Source organism: Adiantum capillus-veneris, chromosome 14 (assembly GCF_014529385.1).
Source record: "Adiantum capillus-veneris isolate H3 chromosome 14, ASM1452938v2, whole genome shotgun sequence".
Taxonomy (NCBI): Eukaryota; Viridiplantae; Streptophyta; class Polypodiopsida; order Polypodiales; family Pteridaceae; genus Adiantum; species Adiantum capillus-veneris.
In genome coordinates, this window is record NC_140944.1 from 121737111 (window position 1) to 121760188 (window position 23078).

Consider the following 23078-nt stretch of genomic DNA (forward strand, 5'->3'; position numbering starts at 1 on the left):
GCCGCCGCGAGAACTAAGAATGTCCATCAGGACGTTTAAGCCCTTCCTGCCTGCGTACTCGCGCTCGTACGGTGTGGGATCACGTCCTGTCACCGACCACTGTCAAAACATACAAAGATTTCATTATGTTAGAACTAAAAAACTCATAAACCCTAAACTATCGAACATAAAGAGCAATGTGAAAACACTTAAAAAATCGGCCTCAAATGATGCCCATCCACCGCTCCCCAAGTGGTGCGAGCTCCCTGCCTCTACTCGCGCTCTGGCTGCATCCTTTTGTTGCTTCCACTTGTCGGGATTCTCGCGCGCTGCTTTCTTCGCATTCTTCCAATCTTCTTTGGCCAGCCAATCTGGCTTGTTCCACCCATTCTTGATTGCTTTTTGCACTTCGGAACGCTTGTGTTTGCAGTATTCGCGCATTCGAATCTTCATCAGGTCTTCATTGAAGCGTTGATCTCGTGTTGGAACGGGAAACTCATCATGAAGTATGCTGATGACTCTGTTTTTTAAATCACTTGGTACTTCACTCCATTTGTTTAGTATGTAGTGTCTAAACACCTGAGAGCAAAGACCACGCATGCGCGAGATCACCTTCTTGCCGTCATCATCCATGATGATGCCGCCGCTGATGTCGACGGAGTAAGGCAAGCCCTCTGGCCGGTGACGCGTGAACCTTGGTGTCTCGGCAGGGATCTCTAGCGGCGTGTCGATGGGGGTACGGATGTCAGGTGTCTCCACCGGCGTCTGGGCCTCGAAGCGAGGAGTGTCGAGTGGGGTGGCTCCTGGCGGAGTAGGTAGAGGTGTGTAGCTTCTAGGAACAGTCAGCCGTGAAAAACCTGGCGTAGATGGCGATGCTGTGGCTGGTGTGGGGGCGGGCAAAGAAGGGGAGGGTAAAGAGCCTCGTCGAACACGAGGCGGTGTGGAGGCATCGGTGGCGGAATCCCCACAACAACCGCCACCGCCACCACTAGAGCGCCGGTGTCTAGACGAGTGTGAAGCTCATCTCGTCGACGCCGAAGCTTCGGAGCGCGCCGAATGCTCCGAAAGAGAGGGAGATGCGGATGGAGTAGGAACGCGGGATGATGCGCCAGAGCGATGACGCTCCACGTACCACTGTCTCTACTGCGGTGACAAAGAAGAAAGAAACTCCTCATCATCCATACCTGCATTAAACACACGGATATTTAAACTTAATATTGAATGAATAGAGTAGACAATGACGCAAAGACCATTAAATACAATGACGTAATGACGCATATAAATACAATGACGCAATGAATTGAGTGATAGAAGAGGCAAGTCGAAAACTCAGAATTTTCAATCAAAAGATGTGAGCGCGAGTAGAAAAGAGCGTTATACACCATGGAAGGTACTTAGAGAGCCAGAGATTTTACAACACGGAGCAAAATTGTTCAAATACAATATTTGTGGCTTTAAGAGATCTCTCTCTCATCCTCGCATAACTCAGCATAACTTCCTATATCTATATTGAGCTCTCCGTTTAAACACATATCCTCTGTTTCATTTTGTAGCTCCTCTGCATGCACCCCATATAGAGAAGTAGCATCTTGATGCTCGTCTGGCACCACCGCAGCGGCTTCTGATTGAGCATCTTCTCTGATCTTCTCCATTGATGTCGTTGTGATTGGCGCATGGTAGCCTTCATACGTCCTTGCACTACGAGGGGATACCTCTATGACGTACCACCAATTTGATGTAGACTTTGTAGGATGAAATATTACCTGCCAGAGCCACATAACTTACATGAGAGCTTTCAAGCACATAACTTGTAAAAGGGGGATGTTAACTATTTACATACTTACTTGTTCACAATGCTCGGGTAGTACGAAAGTGTCTTTTAGGTCAGTCCATTTCTTAGTAGAATCCACCTCAAGAAAACCAGACTCTCCTATACGCACAGTAGTGTTGCGACCCTCCATGATTATCTTGAACCATTGCACGTCGAACAAGTCGACAAAAAATCCTCTGTAATCGATCCTCAAAATCTCTTGCAGCGTGCCGAAGTAAGTGAGTTCCGCCACCACAGGATCTGCATCAGAGGAATGTCGTCGACTAAACTGTTCAAATTTTGCCATGATTCCACAATCTTGAGTAAAACGCTTTTTGTCGATTCGTTCCACCCTAAAATGTCGACCTTTACACCATGCTCCTGTGTATGACTTATACTACAACGAACAAAGATTATGAGTGGCCATTCAAACGTTTATAAATAAAGTCACTTGCTAGTCGTACATTGCAAACTTACCTTGGTCACGCAACCCCGAGAGTACTCCCACTCTTCTTCAGTCACTTCGTCACCGCATTGTTGTGCGCTTTTCAATTGGTTGTGCAACCATCTTAAGCTCAGGAAGGTTGGTAGGCTCTCCAGAACCGCTGGATAGTGCATCGGTGGTCGTCTTCCCCGTCTCCACTCGATTCGTGCCCTTTGTTGCTCTTGCTTTGCATCCTCATATTGTGAAATCCACTTTTGCATCACTGGATTGTGAAGCATGCAAAATCGGTTGATTTTAGCCTCTAGATCTTCCGTCATCTTCTTCTCAACACCGATATTGCACATGACAATCCCAGATATGCGCTCATCATCTATGGTTCGCCATAGCGTGTCCCGGGATTTATCAAATCCGTCTAGCCACTCTCCAATGTACACTAGGGACTCTGATACCAACCAACCTTCTGCCATGCTACCCTCCGGACGTGCCTTTTGACGCACATATCCCTTAAGCGTTTTCATGAAACGCTCTAAGAAGAACATCCATCTGGAATGAACTGTGCCAGCTATTTCCACCTCATCAACTATGTGAACAAGAAGATGCACCTGAATGGTTAGCATTGTAGTAGGAAAATGTTTCTCAAACATGCACACAAGCTCCGCAGCATTTAGTTTGGCGAATGGTATGGAGTCTACGTTGATCTCCTTTTGTGAGATCCATTGCACCAGCTTTGCAAGTTTGTAGATTGTGTTACGGATGTCGAGAGACAAACATCCCTCAATGGCAACCGGTAAAATAAACTGTAAAGTATGTGCAGCAATGATATTAAAGTCCACATTTTATGCAATGATATTAAAGTCCACTATGAACGTACCTGACACATTTTATGCTAATCGTGTGACTTCAAACCGGTAAGCTTTCCTTCTTTAGTAAAACACGTTCGGAGCGAGTGCATTACGCCAGTGGGGGTCCGCAAAGATCGAATGGTCTCTTTTACTCTGCGTTCTTGGGCTCCTGTGAAAATCCATGGTGCTTTAGGGAGTTTTATCGATCCATCAGACGCTGTTTGTGGCCAATATTGCTCCATACGATCCACATTTCTAAGGTCAACTCTGGCTCCCAAAGTATCTTTCTTACCGGTCAGATGGTCCCATAGTAGATTACCCACATTCTTGAATATGTGCATTGGATCGAGCAAGTGATTGATCATGAGTCGGGGCCAGTATGGTAACTTGTACCATAGAGATAGTCTCTTCATCCCTGGAGGCAATCCGTCATCGCACATCTCCTTCTGCTCTAACCATGCTTGTGCAGACATCCTTGGTGGCTCTCTTCCCAAAAAGCCGTCGCGTAACACATGATTCTCTGGAAGATACGCTTGATGAACTTCGTAGATTTGCTTCTTCAGTGAGGGTGCCCTACGTGCATTCAGTCTAGGTCCACATGTGACACATGCTCTGTATCCGCTTGTCGATATCTTTCGGAATCACATTTCGGACACTTCTCCATGTCTATATATTCCCCTCTGAAAAGAATGCAGTCATTAGGACAAGCGTGGATAGAATTGTAATCCATCCCCAAGTTTCGCAAAATCTTTCTTGCTTCATCTCGGGAATCTGGCATCACATTGTCAGCTGGTAGTATGTGCTCTTTCAGCAATCTACACAACATAAAAATATGATACAGTCGTGTAAAAATCTATCAGATCATTATACATTTAGAGTTCTATTAAAGTAAACTAATTGTAATAGATCACCTGAAAAGCGCTGTGACGTTAGTGTCACTCCATCCAAACTTTGCCTGCATGTTGAGAAGAACCAGGAGTGCTTTCAATCTAGACATACGTGCTCCATTATACAATGGCGTATCGGCTTCACTTTTCATATCATCATAGATAAGCCTTTCTGAATCCATGATCGTCTCGATCATTTCATCAATCTCGGGCTCAAACATTGCCTCGTTGGGAATGTGCTCTGCATGATCATCCCCCGAGCTGTCAGAGGCTACATCTTGTGGCCTCACATATGCTGCTTGACCAAAGCGCCTGCGAACACGTCTATTGGGTTGCAAGATTGCTGCTTGTTGGCCAGTGTCAGAGTTCGACGAGTTATAATTGGCAACAACTCGATCTATAATAGATGGATCGAACTCGCCAAATTCGCGAACGTGCTGCAAAGAAACACGTCTTGTCCGTCGCACAGCATGCTTGCATTGATTACAAGGACATAAGACCCTCGTTGAGAGATAGGTGTTTCTGTTGGACGGTCTTACATCCTCGTCGCTACTCATAATGAGGATAAAAAACTTATAACCTGGACAACAAATTTAATATTCTATTGGCATTCTTCGTCTTATCTCTCTCTCTCTCTCTCTCTCTCTCTCTCTCTCTCTCTCTTTACCTCACATTCTCTAGTCATGTCCAATCCCCGCACACCTCGGTCTAGAGGTGCACGGAGATCAGAACCACCAGGTTATAATCTCGTCTTTATTGGTCAATACCTATATTTGTGGGTACAAGAAATCTACACACCCACGTCTGCATGATACTGTATGTAGTGGACAAAACCCCTTTGCCTCTTCTCTAGCTGTAGCACTTCACAGCATCTTAACATCTTTTCACTGTTCGTCTAACTCTAAACCCTAAACCGTAAGTAATTCTTGCGTGGACTCGATCTAACGTAAATAAGCGTAAATCTAAATAAACGTAAATCTAACTAAAAATAAAGCTAAATCTAATTTAACGTAAGTCTAATGACTAGAGGTTGTCTAGATGGTCATTGTGTCGGGGATGTAGTGACTCTTGCCGCCCTGAAGATCCACCTTCTTCCCTATCTTCTGAAGACATTTCACCAGTACTTTTGGATCGACGGAGCCCACCATGAGTGAAGGCAGCAATACCCTATATTCCATTGAGGGCTTTCTTCACCCGCTTCATGCAGGCATCGCAGTCTATGGAGACCTAAATCTAATCTAATATAACGTAAATCTAAATCTAGCTTAAATAAACGTAAATCTAGTTAAAAATAAACCTAAATCTAATTTAATGTAAGTCTACATATAACCTAATCTTTAACGTCTTTTAAGATAGTTTCCTACGACGTTATAACTCTCTTCTTCTTGTGTGTGTGAGCGTGTGTGGATGTGTGTGCCAATAAAAAGAGATAAATGGTATAACCTTTCTATCACCCATGCCAAGTATGATAGATTGATTATGCCATTTCCCTCTTGAATAATAGGTCTTGAGTTCAACTCCTCGTCGGCTAGATCTTTAGGTCTTTTAATTTTAATTAGTTTCCTACGACGTTAAATTAGTTTCTCTCTCTTTCTCTCTCAATGTGTGTGCGTTTTTTTGGATCGTATGCATGTTTTCTCTCTCTTTTCCTCTCTCAATGTGTGCGTTTTTTGTTTATGCATGTTCTCTCTCTCTTTTCCTCTCTCAATGCGTGCGTTTTTTGTTTATGCATGCTCTCTCTCTTTTTCTCTCTCAATGTGTGTGTGCATTCTTTGTTTATGTATGTGTGTGTGCGTTTTTGTTTTTGTTTGTACTCTCTCTCTCTCTCTCTCTCTCTCTCTCTCTCTCTCTCTCTCTCTCTCTCAAAAACACTATGTGTGTGTGTGAGAGAGAGAGAGAGGGAGAGAGAAAGAGGGGAAGGGAACATGAGAATGAGGAGAGGGAAGGAGCATACCTGGCTCTCCTTCCTCTCCTCGTGTGTGTGTGTGTGTGTGTGTGGAGAAGAAAAAGAGAGAGAGAGAGAGAGAGAGAGAGAGAGAGAGAGAGTGAGGGAGAGCGTTACCTGCTCCTTGCTTGAGGGCGCCGAAAAACTCAGATCTGAGATCTGAGTTTTTGGGCGCGCTCGGTTATTTTTTTACCCCAGCCGGCGTCGCTATGAGCGTCGCAAATTTCTTTGTAAATTTGCGACGCTCATAGCGACGCCGGGAAAAAAAAATTTGAGCGTCGCTGTGTGAGCGTCGCTAATATGAATAGCCTCTTGTAGTGTGTGTAAAACATTTGATGCTTTCATGGTCAAGTACAATTTTGAATTGAGAACCATACAGATAATGCCGCCATGTTTTTAAGGCCAACACTATTGCATAGAGTTCGGGTTCGTAAGCATAATAGTTTTGCTGAGCTGCATCAAGCTTCTTACTTTCAAATGCAATCGACTGTCCGTCTTGTAACAGGACTTCTCCAATAGCACGATCACTGGCATCCATTTCCAAAATGAATGGTTTCAAAGGATCTACAATAGCCAGTATAGGAGCTGTAGCTAATGCATCCTTGAGTGTATCGAAACTGTGCTATTGAGCGGATCCCCATTGAAAAGCTTTTCCTTTGCCTTTAAGTTGATCCGTCATAGGAACAACAATTTGAGCATAGTTTTTAACGAACCTTCAGTAAAAACCTGCAAATCCTAAAATTATCTGTAATTCTTCCAGATTTTTAGGAGGAGGCCATTTTTTGATGGTATCCACTTTGGATTGATCCATGTATAGGCCATGAGTTGAAATAACATGCCCTAAATAATGAATTTCATCTTATAGAAAATCACATTTAGATTCCTTGGCATATAACTTGTTTGTACGTAACAATTCAAACACCTGCCTGAGATGTTGTAAGTGCTCTTCTTCAGAAGCACTATAGACTAGGATGTCATCGAGGAAAACAATGACAAATTTGCCCAAATATAGCTTCAAGACACTATCCATAAGTGTCATGAATGTTGCGGGTGCATTGGTTAACCCAAAGGGCATCACCAAAAACTCGTAGTGTCCTAACCGTGTTCGGAATGCAGTCTTAGGTATATCGGCAAGCCGAATACAGACTTGGTGATATCCTGACCGCAAGTCAATTTTCGTAAAAATGCAAGCATAAGTTAGCTTATCAAATAACTTATCTACTCTTGGCAATGGGTATTTGTTCTTAACTGTAACCGCATTTAAGTCCCAGTAGTCTACACACATGCGCATACTACCGTCCTTTTTCTTCACTAAAAGGATAGGCGAAGCCCATGGTGAAGAACTGGGTTGTATAAACCCTCTGCTAAGGTAATCAGCAAGTTGACGTTCCACCTGTTACCATATACATGTGGTAGTGATGTGTGTGAACACACTAGGACCGCCGGGGCATTTTTTCCCTCTTTAGGAGGTTTTTTCCCCCGTGCATTGTATATACGCCCATCACTCTAGGGCTAACTATTTTTCCATTGCACACTAAGTAACACATTCTCTATTGTGTGCCTTGAGCTTCCTTCGTCTTCTCCAAGCTGTGTGTGTTTCTCTACAACCCTAATTCCAACAATTGGTATCAGAGCAGGTCACGTCCTCCCGGGCTTAGTTGCCAGCTGCTCCAGCACACGCCTGCTCACTTTCTCCGATTTCAGTGAGCTTTGGCGAGCGTTCGCAGGTTGACAAATATTTTGGGAACACTCGAAGAGCTTGGTCTGCTCAGAATTTTGATTTGGGCTCATTTCGGCCTCCGTTTCCACTACGGGCAGTACTGCACAGGCTATTTCGTCATTTTGTGCAGATTTTCTGTCAGTGCCGTTTTCTGCATAACAGGTGCCTTATAGTCTTCTACGGTTTGTGGTATATAGCACAAGTTGTTCCCGCTCCATTTCTCCTATTTTCGGGCAGTTTTCACATCAGGTGCAGCATTTACCATGGCTGACAACAACACAGATGTGTTCAAGATGTTTGCTGCTGAGGACAGGTTGGATGGGGACAACTACCCTATGTGGGCTTATATGATGCAACATGTTCTTGTGTCAAAAGGTGTCTGGAACATTGTGCAGGCATTGATGTACGTCCTGGTTCTGAAGATGTAGGCAATATTGAGGATGTTGCAGGTCTTGCTGCAAGGATTGCAACTGTTAGAGTTGTTTTGCCTACGGCAGAACAAGCTCGTTGGGATGTTAAGGATGCGCAGGCTCATGCATTGATTGCGTTGTCTGTGAAGCGCACCATTATTCCTCACATCCGTTCAGCAAAATCTGCAAAACAGGCTTGGGATATTCTAGCAGGTCTTTATGCAAGCCTCAATGAGGCTAAAATTGCTTTGCTGCGTAAAGAGCTAGAGTCGAAGATTATGCATGAGGAAGATGATATGGACACTTTCCTTGCTAGTGTCAAGGATATCAATGAGCAACTCATTTCTGCAGGTGAAGTCATTTCGGACAGTTCCCTTGTGCAGACTGTTCTTGATGCCTTACCAGATTCCTACCAGACTTTTGCTAGTACTTGGAGACTGATGACCCAAGGAAATCCTGAAGTTGTCAAGTTTGATGCATTATGCACATTGCTGTTGCAAGAGTCGCTTTCTAGAAAAAACAGGACTAGGCAGCGTGCAGTTGAACAGGCTTTTATTGCTTCTCAAAGAAAGGGTGGTAACAGTAATGCAGCCACTTCTTATGGTTCTGCTGTGAGTGGCAAAAATTCTGTTCCTAATGCTTCTGGTGGCAGCACTTCGTCTGGCAATTCTGGTGATAAGGGCAAAAAGAAGATGCGTTGCCATTATTGTAAAGCCAATGATCACTTGATCAAGTCGTGTCCTAAGTTGAAGGCCAAAGAGGCTAAGAAGAAAGAGGGTGGTTCCACTGCAAATGCTGGTTCCACTACAAATGCAGCCATTGTTGAGTCTTCTATGAAAGGAGATTGTGATGCTGATGTTGATGCAGAATGGGCTTTTAGCGCAAAGTGCACTTACAATCCTGCTGTCCATGATGCATGCTTGTCAGTTGCTGCAGACTCACATGTGTGGTATTTCGACAGTGGTGCTACAAAGCACATTACCTCACATCGTGAATTGTTTACCTCTCTCGAGTCTGTCCCTCTTGGGAATTCAGTCACTTGTGCCAACAACACCTCTTATCCAGTTCAAGGAGTTGGAAAGATTGTGCTCACTGCTGCTAATGGCAGTTCCTTCACACTTGTTGATGCACTTTACGTACCTGGGATCAAGAAGAATCTCTTGTCTATATCCGCACTTGCTAGACTTGGACTTGTAGTCAAATTTGTGGATGATAGATGTACAGTTCATGATCTCAGTTTTGGTGATGAAATTGTTGCATCTGGGATTTTGTGCTGTGGGCTGTATAAGCTCACTTTGTATGACAAGTGTGGACAAAATTTTGCAAATGTTGTTGCAGATTCAAGGGCTATTTCAGATGCAAAACTTTGGCATGCACGTTTTGGTCATCTGAATTTTGCCAGTTTGCTGCGTTTGCAGAAATCTGATATGGTTGCTTCTTTGCCGCCTCTTGAAGCACCTGTCAAACATGTTTGTGAAGTCTGTATTCTGGGTAAAATGCAACGTTCTAAGTTTCCAAAGGATGGTTCAATTAGGGCCACATGCAGGTTGCAGCTTGTGCATAGTGATGTTTGTGGGCCCATGCAAACTCCGTCCTTGGGCAATTACCTGTACTTCGTGACTTTCATTGATGATTACTCCAGGCATGCATGGGTATTTCCGCTTAAAGCGAAGTCCGAAGTTTTTATGTGCTTCAAACAATTTTTGGCTATGGCTGAAAATGTCTCAAAATGTACTATGGGCACCCTCCGTTCCGATTGAGGGGGGGAGTATATGTCTCATGAATTTAATGCATTTCTGGCTAGTCGTGGGATAAAACACCAATGTACAGTGCCTTATACACCTCAGCAAAATGGTGTTGCTGAGAGGAAAAACAGGTCACTAACGGAAATGGCACGATGTATGGTCAAAAGTCAAGCTTTGCCGCATTCTTTTTGGCTTGAGGCCATCATGTGTGCCACTTATGTACTTAATAGGTGTCCTACGAAAGCTTTGCAGTCTATTACTCCATATGAAGCATGGCATGATAGAAAGCCTTCTATTGAGCACATGCGTGTTTTTGGCTGTTTGGCATATGCTTTGGTGCCACAAGTGCAGCGCAGAAAATTGGATGATAAGGCTGTCAAATGTATTTTTGTTGGTTATAGTGCTGAAAGCAAAGGTTACAGGTTTTATCATCCGCAAACAAAACGTATTCTGGTTTCACGGGATGTAGTGTTTGTGGAAGATTCTGTTCAGCCCTTGCTGTCATGTACTAGAGACAGTAATGTAAGCTCACAGGACATTTATGACACTTTGTTGCCTCTTTTCAGTGGTGGAAATACGAATGTAAGTTCCAATGAGGCAAATGTACAGCCTATCGGGGTTTCTGAAAATGTTTTAGAACAGCCTATTACTGATGCAGATGTACATGATGTACTTGATGAGGAAAGGGCTGAAAACGAGCAGGCTAGAGGTATGCCAAAATGGCTGGTGCACACTTTGCGTGACAGTAAATTGGATGCACCTTTATCTAGTCGTACTCGTTCAGGCTCTCGCCATGCATCTTATGCATCAGATTGTTATGCTTTGGCTGTGTCTAGTTTACATGATGTTGAGGAGCCTCTGTCTTTTGATGAAGCACAGAATTCAGAAAATTGGATTGCTGCCATGAAATCAGAATATGATGCACTTATAGAGAATGACACATGGACTTTATGTGATTTGCCTCCTGGCAAAAAGGCCATTGGTACGAAATGGGTTTACAAGTTGAAACGCAAGCCGGATGGTGAGATCAATCGCCATAAGGTTCGACTTGTTGCAAAGGGTTATGCACAACAAAAAGGCATAGATTATGAAGAGACTTTTGCTCCCACTTGTCGTATGACTACTGTGCGTTTTCTATGTGCATTGGCAGCTCATTTTAGTTGGGATGTACATCAATCAGACATTGTTACTGCTTTCTTGAATGGTGACATATTTGAGGAAGTTTATGTAACGCAGCCTCGCGGTTTTGTCATAAAAGGACAAGAGGACAAAGTGTGCAAATGTAAGAAGGCTTTGTATGGGTTGAAGTAATCTCCTCGTGCTTGGTATGAGAAAGCTGACACTCATTTGGTTAAACGAGGCTTTCGTAACAGTCCAACAGAAAGCACATTGTATGTAAAGCGTGAGGATGATGTATTTCTCATTGTGGTTCTTTATGTTGATGATTTGCTGATCATTGGACCAAATGAGAGACATATTGCTGAATTTAAGGCTGATTTGAATGCTACTTTCAAGATGAAAGATTTGGGGCTGTTGCATCATTACTTGGGTATACAGTTTAAGCAGTGTGATGGTGGTATTGCCTTGTGTCAGAAAAGTTACATAGAGACATTGCTATGTAAGTTTGGACTTGAGGATTGCAAACCTATTGCCACTCCCATGGAAACAGGTTTGAAGTTGAGTCTACATGATGCTGGCGATCCTGCTGATGTCACTCTTTACCAAACTGCTGTTGGCTGCCTCATTTATGTATGCAACACGAGGCCAGATATTCAGTTTGCAGTCTCGCAGGTCAGCAGATTTATGCATAGCCCAGGGTCTAAGCATTGGCACGCTGTCAAGAGGATTTTCCGCTACCTTAGTGGCACTTTACATCTTGGCTTGTTTTATCCCAAGGGGGGATCATTACCGCCAGACTTACATGCTTTTTCGGACTCAGATTGAGCTGGTTGTTTTGACACGCGAGTGTCCACAAGTGGTTTTTGTTTCATGCTTGGCAGTTCATGTATATCATGGTTGAGCAAGAAGCAACCTACTGTGGCCACTTCGAGTTGTGAGGCTGAGTACAGGGCAGTCTTCACAGCTACGGTTGAGTGTGTATGGCTCAGATGCCTTATGGCTGACTTGGGTGTTGGACAGGACACTGCCAATACTATCTACACTTATAGTCAGAGCGCATTGGCAGTTGCGAGGAACCCAGTTTTTCATGCTCGCACAAAGCACATTGAGGTGCATTACCACTATGTCAGGGAGAGGCTCTCAGCAGGAGAGATCAGCTTGGCTTATGTGCCAACACAGGACAACCTTGCAGATCTTTTCACAAAGGCATTGTCTCGTGAGAAGCTTGAAGCTTTCCGCAAAGCTTTGGGCTTACTCCCCTTTGTGGACTGATCCTGTCCTCAGGGCATGGCACTTCCCTTTACTCATGTGCCAGCTCTCGTTCACCGCATCACTCCAGGGGGGATTTGTTACCATATACATGTGGTAGTGATGTGTGTGAACACACTAGGACCGCCGGGGCATTTTTTCCCTCTTTAGGATGTTTTTTCCCCCGTGCATTGTATATACGCCCATCACTCTAGGGCTAACTATTTTTCCATTGCACACTAAGTAACACACTCTCTATTGTGTGCCTTGAGCTTCCTTCGTCTTCTCCAAGCTGTGTGTGTTTCTCTGCAACCCTAATTCCAACACCACCTCAGCAAGTTGACATCCTCTGAGTAACTCATACGGTAAGGTGGTTTATTAACAGGTTTACAGCCTGCAGCCACGTCAATGCTATGTTGTACTGATCGTGTCGACGGTAATCCTGATGGCAAATCATTAGGAAATACATCTTGAAATTCCTTTAATAATTTTTGTAATTGACTAGCAACGTTTACTTGTTTAGAATTAGCAATTGGTGGAATAGAGGAGAGAGAAGCATGCGGCGTTGAGAAATGTTCAACACACTCAATGTTAGAAAGAAAATGAGACAATGAGTAACACAAGAAAATCTCATCTATTTTATTATAAAAAACGAGTTGCATAAGCTCAACGGTACAAATCACTGGTGATGAAGGTATATCCTTTTCTCCTAACAACAACACATGTGCGCCATGGGATTTGAACATCAAGCTGTTGTGCTCATAGCTACGCTTCAGTGATGGTCCTATGCTATGCAACCACTCCCTACTAAGAACCACATCAGCCCTTTCCACGTTCATAACCTGAAAATCCAAACAAGTAGAGTACCCTTGTACTTCCAATGGAATAGCTCGGCATTGAGTATCCCATATTTCAGTATCATGTCCATTCATTATTGCTACCTTGTAGCGGTGGGTACTCGGAGTTTGAGACAGTTTGAGCTTTTTCACCAATCCATAATTGATGAAATTGTGAGTAGCACCGGCATCTACCAAGATGCGCACCTTGTGCCCTTGCAGATATTCGTGCATATGTACTAACTCATGTGGTCCAAAGGTTTGTTGCCACATGGAAGCTGTGAGACAGCATTCATGCACCACCTCAGTGTGTGTTACTTCCACTGTGGAGAATTTTGAGGAAGACTGAAGAGGCAGTAGTTGCACCGTGTGCACTGCTTTCTCCTTCCCCTGAGCAGCAGATTTCCCCTTGGGACAATCCTTTTTGGCATGACCTCTTCCTAAACATTGAAAACATAACCTCTCTTTCTTGGCTTTATCAAAATCCTCAGGAGAGAGAGGACCCCTGGACCCCTTGGGTTTTTTAGATGCATCTGAATTAGCAACTAGAAATTTTCTTTTATTGTGCCCATACTGAGTGCGTGTATTACCATGTATACTAGTAGGCACGTTACTATTATGTGTTTTCTTCTCATCGGGGTCATCATGAATATGTGCTTTCACTATGGCTTCCTCAAGTGTTTTAGGGTCTTGGGTCTTGACATGCTTCTTACGCTCGGGTGTTAGACCTCGTATAAACCCTCATACTTGTTGAAAGGTATCCAAGATTTGCAACTTGAGGATAATGTCTGGATAGTGAGAGATATATTCAAGGAGTGATGGGTATTGGCGCATGGAACATGTGTCCCAAGCCGTCCAATTCAGATCGGCCTCGTTTGTAAGAAAATATTCATTGCTAAACATTGCTTCAAAGGCTTCCCAACTCTGTGGTATGATGTTCTTCTCCTTGAGAGACATCCACCATTTGTAGGCCTTGCCTTCCAGAGTTAAGCTCATCTGCAGAGCTCTGACTGCATCCAGAGTACGCCGTAAGGCGTGAATTCCATCCCATTTACTAAGAAAGATGTTCACTGCATCCTTATTGCGGTCTCGGTCTTCGCCCTTAAAGACTGGTGGTTTAAAGTTCTTTAACAAGTCATCCACCTCTTTGGTAGTGAGAGTATGCAACGTATCATTAGTTGGGCCTTGCCCTTGTGTGCCAACGTGCTCATGCATGTGGGTGTCAGCAGGACTCTTAGACTGCTAATGCATTAATTGAATTACTAATGTGGAGAGTTTCGTACCATTTTCATTTAAAGCTTTAAAATTTTCATCCATGACGGTCATGCGTGTCTGAAGTGCACGAAATTCTTGAATATCGAGCAACTCATAAGTATCTTCTCGTGCCATAGCGTCATGGGTACTCTCCTTGAGAGGATCCGGCCGTGGGCCATCATTGGTAGGATCAGGAGTACTTTGCTCAAAATCGAATGTCATATTGATATCCGAATCGATGGCTACACAGTGCGGTAAAAGAAGTACTCAGAAAATATACCTGATATTGGGAGCACTCGCAAAGTATAGTAGCCGTGCTAACTCCGTGAAAATCGAGAGTAGTCCGTCATATATGGAACTCCGCAAGCTCTTGATAGTTGAATCAATTATGCTTGAAGATGCCGACAAAAATTTGTACTGCTTGAAATCTAATTGTTCGCTTTGAAATGTCGTAGGCGACTTAATCTTCCCGAAGGAAGAAGGTGCAATAGATACTTTGTTCAAAAATTTCAACTCCATCGAATTTCTGCAATTTTTGAACTTACGACAGTTTTGCCAAGAATTTCGTGGCCCCTTGCCGATGCTTGTGTAGAAGCTCGGTCGACAACTATCGCAATCCTTGTGGATGGGGTGTGTGCCCGGGTGGGCACGCACCCTAGCATGATTTAATTGAGGAATTGCCTAAGGCCAAAGGCCTTTGGGCGCCTTATGTGTGAAAAAAAACCTTTGTTGTCGACTATGGCGACCACGGCAGTGCCGCAAGGGCGAGGGAGAGAGAAAGATTCCCCTTCATTGCTTGTTGGGCGTCACCGCTGTGATGAAAACTCCCCCCCTTCGTAGCACGCATCCGCCGGCCTAAGCCACACAACATATGGCGGAGGTCGAGGTCGCCTCCCTCCCAGCACAAGCAACTCTTCTCACGCTGTGGGACTTCGTCGTCCCCCTTAGCAGGTGGCTCTTTACGCCCTCAAAGAGAGGAGCATGCAAAAAGCTCCACGCCCTCTTGCCCAAAATAGACCATGCTGTGATACCAATGTAGGACACGGGTGACTAGAGCCTAAGAACCCACCATCCAACCACCTTTTATATAGGCATGCCCCTGGCCCTTTGCCCTAGTTGGACCCCCCGTTGCACACCGCTTAGCTCGGCCCTGCCTTGTCTAGTCCGGCCTTGCCAGTGTCCTAACACCGAACACTCTCTTTTTTTGTTTTTTGGCTTTCTAAAAGAAGCCTTAGAGAAGTGTTGGGTTAGCATACTTACAATGTTTTCAATGATGATTGAGACTTACCTTAAATGCTATTTTGGTTTTAAATTTTAAAGTATTAAATGGATATTTTTATTTCACCTTTCATTTCACTTCCTCACATGGGTTGACTTCTCTTGTATTCTATTCTTTTAAAATGATAGAGTGAAGCTTCACCTCGCATAATTCTAGTAAGTTATATACACACACACACACTAATGAGCAAACCATGATAAAGAAAAGAAAAACCGGTGCAATAATGTCAAAACTTAGTTCAAAAATCTGTCAAATTTCAAAGTATTTTTTGTTTGGTTCTTTGCAAGGATGACACTTGATCGCTTAATGTAAGAGACATTCTCGAACATTGCTTCACCTTATATGATTCTAGCTAAACTTCACCTAATGATTTTATCACTTTCTTATCGTTTTAAAAAGCCATTGTGACCCTTTCACTTGTTGGCTTTCTAAAAAGAACCTTAGAGATGTGTTGGGTTAAGCATATGAACCTTAGAGATGTGTTGGGTTAAGCATATTTTCAATGTTTTCCTTATAGATGTGTTGGGTTATGCATACTTTCAATGTTTTTCATGATAATTGTGAGTGACGATTGAAACTTATCTTAAGTGTTATTTTGGTTTTAATGTATTAAAGGGATATTTTTATTTCACTTTTCATTTCACTTCCTCACATGGCTTGACTAGTGATGATTGTGACTTACTTTAAATGTTATTTGGGCTTTAAAGTATTAAAAGGATATTTTTATTTCACCTTTCATTTCTTTTACTCACATAGGTTGACTTAGTGATGATTGAGACTTACCTTAAATGTTATTTTGGTTTTATAACATTAAATGGATATTTTTATTTCACCTTTCATTCCACTTCCTTGCATGGCATGACTTCTCTTGCATTCTATTCTGTCTAGAATTATAAAGTGAAGCTTCACATTGAATAGTTCTAGTTAGTTCTATACATACATATACAAAAACACACCCACACACACACACAATATAAATAAGTAAATATATAGTATATGTTAATGAGTTCTTTTTATTATTTATGTAAATTTATTTATTTATTTATCTATTCTCTCTCTCTCTCTCTCTCTCTCTCTCTCACACTCTCACACACACATACATACATACATACATACATACATATATATATATATATATATATATATATATATATATATATGAAAAAACATGATAAAGAGAAGAAAAACTGGTGCAATGATGTGAAAACTTAGCTAAAACAAATTTCAAAAATCGCTAATGGCGATCTTTAAGTGCGCAGACTGAGGGTAGTTGATTCACTGCTAACTACAGATACAAGCTCACGTAGGTTGCCAACCAGGTTTCGCGTAGGCAACAGATTAGGCTTCGCACAGATTCGTGCGCAGAGTGCAAGATTTAGGGTTCGTGCCACCTCCATCTCTAGACACACCACCCACACACACTTACTGCAACGGGACAATTGGCTAAAGCAGGAGCAGCCAGGCACAGTCAAATAGTTCCCACATTGTGACTTACCTCAACATCATGAGTTTCTGTGAGGGAGGCACCGTATACCTAGCTATGTACGATTGGGGGTAGGGACCGCGGGCCCGGTAGTCCCCTACCCCGAATCGTACCTAGCTAGGTATGTGGTGCCTCTCGAGCAAAAGCTCGTGATGTGTCTCCTACCCCCAATCATACCTAGCTAGGTATGTGGTGACTCTCGAGTAGAAGCTCATGATATTATTCATTGTATGAAAAACGCTGAAAAAGATTTCCTACGTGAGAAAATTTCTATATCTTCTTGTGGGCTGGAGATGAACGCGCAGGGCTGACTCACACGTAGGGTAGATCACACACACGCACCCACGCACCCTCTCTCTCTCGCGCGCGCGCACACACAAAAGCGAGCTGGGCTTTGATAACCTCAACACTGTGCCAACTGCAACCTGTAACTTTGCCAATTTTGGCAGATTTTACAAATCCCTTTCTATACCCCCGCCACTGATCAGCCCGCGCAAACAAAGCAGGCAGCAGCACGACGACAAAACCGATTTCGTCATCTAAACCCTGGCTTGTGACATGCAAAACTCCTCTAGACTGTGGTCATATAAGGGCGGATCCGCACGCCGGAGTTCTACCCCCGCTTTGTGTGCGTCCGCATTAACTCTGCCTGGCTTGCTCAACTCTGCCGATTTCGGCAGAGTTGGAGTCTATGTACAAATGGCTCAAAAATTACCTGATTCGGACATCAAGTGACCTGCTTACCCCACTTCTGTAGATGTTGCTTCGTGTTTTATTTTGGACCTCTATCTAAATTAAGAAAATCCTTGGTTCTAGATACTCCCTTTGAGAAACTTTGCATGCTCATCTACAAAATCAGATATATAGAGCTCTCTTTCATGTTCAAAGATCTAATGCACTACCCATTTTGCAATGGACCCACGTGTGAAAATTACTACCACATTCCATTGGAATGAGGAAACTGACCAGTAAGACCTAGGCCATTCTTGTTCGATAGTAGAGGTCTGAACTACATCCACCATGTTGAACACTGCCATCCCATACACCGCAGTACATGTAGAGGTTTTGATGGTGTCGGATTACAGACACATCTTCAATTAGTGAGAGTCTAGATAAATCTAATCCTGAGCATCCCACTTATGGGGGGCACAAATGGACATTTTCAATTACTATGTTTCTACCAACTGGCATACAGATTAACAAGCTTCCCAAACCCAAAAGTTTCTTACCAGAAAAAAATGTGAAACAATCCGTAACATCGACACTTTTGTTGCTATTCCCATCCTGAAATCAGTAGATCACATAAAACATTCAGTAATTATGTTGCCATGCCTTGATACGAGACACCCAAAGCCACCCCATTACAACATGAACATGCCCGCATATGCTCAACATTATAACCACATGGAATGATCAGTCAGGCGATCTTCTCCCTTCTTTTGCATCCTTAGTGCAACAAATAAAACAAACAAATCAATGTTTGGTACAACACTGCTATCTTGCTTCAGAAAGCTGCACTGCTATTTGAGCGCTCTTGCTAATGTTCGAAAAGCTCGACGATCGTTCACTTGTATTCATCACCTCTTTCATATTGGTTTGCACATTCCCAGCAAATGAGGATGATGGTGGATCTGGTATTTTCAGGCTTCCCTCTAACATCTGCACCACCTTTGCCATTGATGGCCTTATTGAAATTTCTTCCTGAATGCACCACAATGCAACCTTCGCTGCCCTTATGAGCTCCTCTATACAAACAGCCTCTCCATTGAGCCTTTCATCTGCAAGATTCATAAATGCACCCCTTTCCACTTGCTCATATGCATAAGAAGGAAAGTAACGCTTCTCTGAAACCGCGGTAAGCTCGAGGTTTTTGCGGCCACTGATAGTTTCTAACAAGACCATACCAAAGCTGTACACATCACTCTTCTCAGAGATTGCTAGATTCATTATCCATTCGGGAGCGAGGTAGCCTCTTGTCCCTCTCATGGTTGTGAACACTTGACTTTGCTCTTTATTAACCAGTTTTGCCAGACCAAAGTCTGACAATTTGGCATTGTAGGCCTCATCAAGGAGTATATTCTCCGGCTTGATGTCGCAATGTATGATTTTCTCTCGGCAATCATCATGAAGGTACGCCAATCCCCGTGCAGTACTGAGTGCAATTTGGTACCGCACATTCCACTCTAGAGGTTTCTTACCTTCCCCAAACAGACATTTGTCAAGAGAACCATTGGCTAGGAACTCATAGACCAAGAGCCGGTGCGAGCCCTCAGCACAATATCCATAAAGTTGCACCAAATGCATATGGTGAACTCTCCCAATAATGGCAACCTCAGCTCTGAATTCTTTCTTGCCTTGTCCTGCCCCAGCTCCCTCCAAACGCTTCACCGCCACTTTCGTCTTATCGGGTAAAACCCCTTCATACACTGATCCAAAACCTCCCTCTCCCAATTTCTTGCTAAAATTCTTTGTTGCAGATTGCAGCTCTTTGAGGGTGAACCTCGTCGGTAGGCCCGAAATGGTATCCAAGAAGACGTCGTCTCCCTCGGCATAATCATCTTCTTGTGGGAAATGGACTCTATGCATCTTGAAAAACCAGTACATGAATGCACAAGCCAAGGCTAAGACGATAAAGCTGATGCTTCCCAGAATGACTGGAAGAAGAAACGAGGGTAGGCCTCGAGATGGCGGTTGCCCGCCGACTCCAGCTGGAGCAGTCAAGTTAGAGGACTCAAGAGCCCTATTGGTTTTGACGAATAGCATCCGGCCCCATCCTGTACTCTGAATGGTTCCAAGCTGTGAATATAAAAAGCAAGAATCCGAGTCGTTATAAAAAAAGAAGTAGTAACAAGAGCAGTTCTCCATGCAAAGCTTCTTACACCCGTCAAGATCTGACATCGATGCAGGCGGGGCATAATTGTTTGCAAAGTAGTCTAAGCCATCCCCTATTTCTTGAAGAAGAAGACTACGGCTAGATACATTGGTACAAGAAGGCGCGGCTAGGCTGCGGCAACCCTCTGCAACATTGTTCTCATTCAATGCTTGCAAAGGGCTTGGACAGCTGCACTGCCCGGACTTGCAAACACCAGATGGGCCGCAAGACAGCGGAAGAGAGCAACCATTTTGAAGAGCAGTAAACTGGGCAGCCCATACATTTGAAGAGAAGACATAGATAACCAGATTTCCGTCGGGGTGCAAAGATGCCTTGCATAATGTAGCAGTGCTGATCCAGCTTATGGAAGAAACAACAGCTCCATTGTCACTGACAAAATTCAGTCCTGTAGAGTCGAAACGCACATAAGAAGGAGTGCCTCTACCATGTGATACAAGTCGGACATCCTGCAACATACTCCAATATGTTTGAGATAAGGCACTACTAGAGCTTGTAGCGTACAAAAGCTTCAAATCTCCCTGTGCCAATGATAGAGAAAAAGATCCTGATGACATGTTGCTATTTGATACTCTGCTTGTCAGGTGCATGCCCTTTTGCAACACTTGCCCACTCAAAAGAGTATCTGTTGGGTAGTCGAAGCTTTGCCACATCGTCTCATTTGCTCCATTCACCAAAATCAGGTTTCCGGAGTCTAGCATGACCATCCTCTTCACACCGAGGCCTGTCGTATTCGAAGACCACAAGGTCACAGTCCCGTTGCTGCCTACAAGGGCGGCATTTCCATCCATAGAGAACACAAGTTGGTCAGAATGTGACAGAGGAGAGTCCTGATTTGCTGTCCACACGACTTCCTTGGATGCCATATGCATGACACACAGGTAGAACAAGGCCTGAGCTGAGAAGCTGTAAAAGGACAAGGAGAACAAGTTGCCAGGCGAGTACAGGAAGTCGCCATCCGTATCAACATACGACATGGCAGAACCTGCAAATCCCACATCTATGTACCCAGAATATGTAGAAACTGATCTCAAGGGGGCCAAAAACAGTATCACAAGTAGAAGCTTAATTGAATGTCTGGATTTAGAGTGTGTTGTTGTAGTGCTTATGTATCTGAGAAAATGGCCATAATTACCCTGCCCTTTTGCAGTTGACTGCACGCTTAATGAAGCCTCCATGGCCAAGAAGAACAAATTAACACTGTTGCGCAGTTACGAAGCGCACCCCGGTGTCATGCCGCAATTGCTGATTCGAATAAACAGATGTCCTTTGCACATAGTGGAGAGAATGAATCATATCAATACTTTGGCAATCAGAAAGCTGCTTCTGTATTGGGCTGCCGACTCTCTCTCTCTCTCTCTCTCTCTCTCTGAGAAAGCTGGTTTTCTCTTCTATTATGTATTGGGTTGCCGTCTCTCTCCTCTCTCTCTCTCTCTCTCTCTCTCTCTCTCTCTCGGCCCGGATTCTCGGGCGCAGTCGAGAGAGGTAGCAACTAGCAGTCCAGCGTCATTTTCTAATTGTTCAAAATGTGGTAAACGACAGAGATGTAGCAAAAGTCAAGAAGAAGGACCCCAGGACTGATGTTGTTGTCACCAACCAACGTCAAAAGACGAGTCAGCCTCGAGAGTCTTTAGTGTGAGCCATACCTAGACTCAATAGTTTATCCCATTTACGAACATTAGTCGTCCACTCATTGTCCAGTTCCTAGTCAACTTGCCATTTTTGTGGTAATGATTAAGAGCTCCGTCATGCCACGAATAGTGGGGCGTGGGGAAGGCATCAATTGGGGGTCGCATTGCAATATTATTGAGTTGCAAACGAGCTTTGGGATGGTCGAGAGACTCGTCGCATGAGTGAAAACTACAGAACTGTGTCAATGGTCGCATCACTTTTCTATTTATACTCGTCGCTCCCAAATGGCTCTGTTGAGCTCCTCACTCTCGCTTCCCCTCTGGGAGAGACCACATTGTTCTGCATGAGGCCTTGCTAAATGGAATGGTTAGAAATGCTAAACTTCCCAGCACTAGGATACTTCCTTTATAGGTAGTTAACCCTAGTTAAAGGCCCCAGTAAAATCGATGCAAGCCACAGCAAGGTGTTGCACTTCCTTTATAGATAGTTAACCCTAGTTAAAGACCCCAATAAAATCAATGCAAGGGGTTACTTGTAGTCCTTGCCACAATCAAGTCATGTCTCCTATGGCCATCCACTGCAGACAAGGTCTATGTTTACTTTTGGGTTAAATCTGAGGCATGGGATAGGGGATTAAATTTTGAGGATCAAATACAAACTCAGTAAACGGTTCCTATGTACAGATCAATGATGAAGATTCAGGGTCCTTCATCACCGCATATTGAGCATCAACTTTCTGGGGCCCAAGGATTAAAAGAGAAAGTAAAACAAACCCCTTCTTGATTGCCATCCATGATGGATATTGTAGTTGACCAACACCATTGGCCATGTGCTCCATGAGGTAGATCTCATGTCGAAGGGATTGACACCATCTGTGCCAAGCCCAAAACGCAAGTGCCTAGGGTCTACCTTGAAGCTCACATGTCTTCTATGTGTTGCCGTGCTAGTGAGTATGTTGGAATTCTTACACTAGAAGAGGTTGTGTGCTCTTGTGACGCTGTTAGCGACGGAAATACACTGGGTTTTTATAACCCCCGGCGTCGCTAAAACCGTCGCTAATAGCATCGCTACGAGAGCGTCGCTATAGGCGTCGCTATATAGAGACGCTCATAGCGACGCTCATAGCGACGTTTACACAGAAGTCTATAGCGACGCTCATAGCGACGGTACAGAGCCATAAATAGCGACGGTTATAGTGACGCCCGAGAGAATTTTTTTTTTGGTGACAGGGCATTGAATGCCCTGCCACCCATCAACCATATTGTACTTGATTCACTTTTTAAAAAAAGTGCAAGGGTAGATAATAGACCCAAAATAGTCACCCACAAGACGCATTGTTTGCAAAATTGACAATTGTACACATCATAGGCAAAATGAATTGATTGGCAAATGCAATAATGACAATTGTACAACATCATAGGCATAAAGAATTGATTGGCAAAATGAACTGCGGTGACAAATGTAATAATATACATGGTTCAAAAAGACGTATAAAATCCGTCTCATGATACATAAGCTATGAGAAACCCTAAACTAATGCTATCTAGCTACGGC

The 23078-nt window shown here is 43.7% G+C and overlaps 1 pseudogene; it reads right to left on the reverse strand.

The window, feature by feature from the left end:
* Window positions 1–18260: 18260 nt before the first annotated feature.
* Window positions 18261–21334, reverse strand: LOC147443051 (G-type lectin S-receptor-like serine/threonine-protein kinase SD2-5 pseudogene; annotated as a pseudogene).
* Window positions 21335–23078: the final 1744 nt, after the last annotated feature.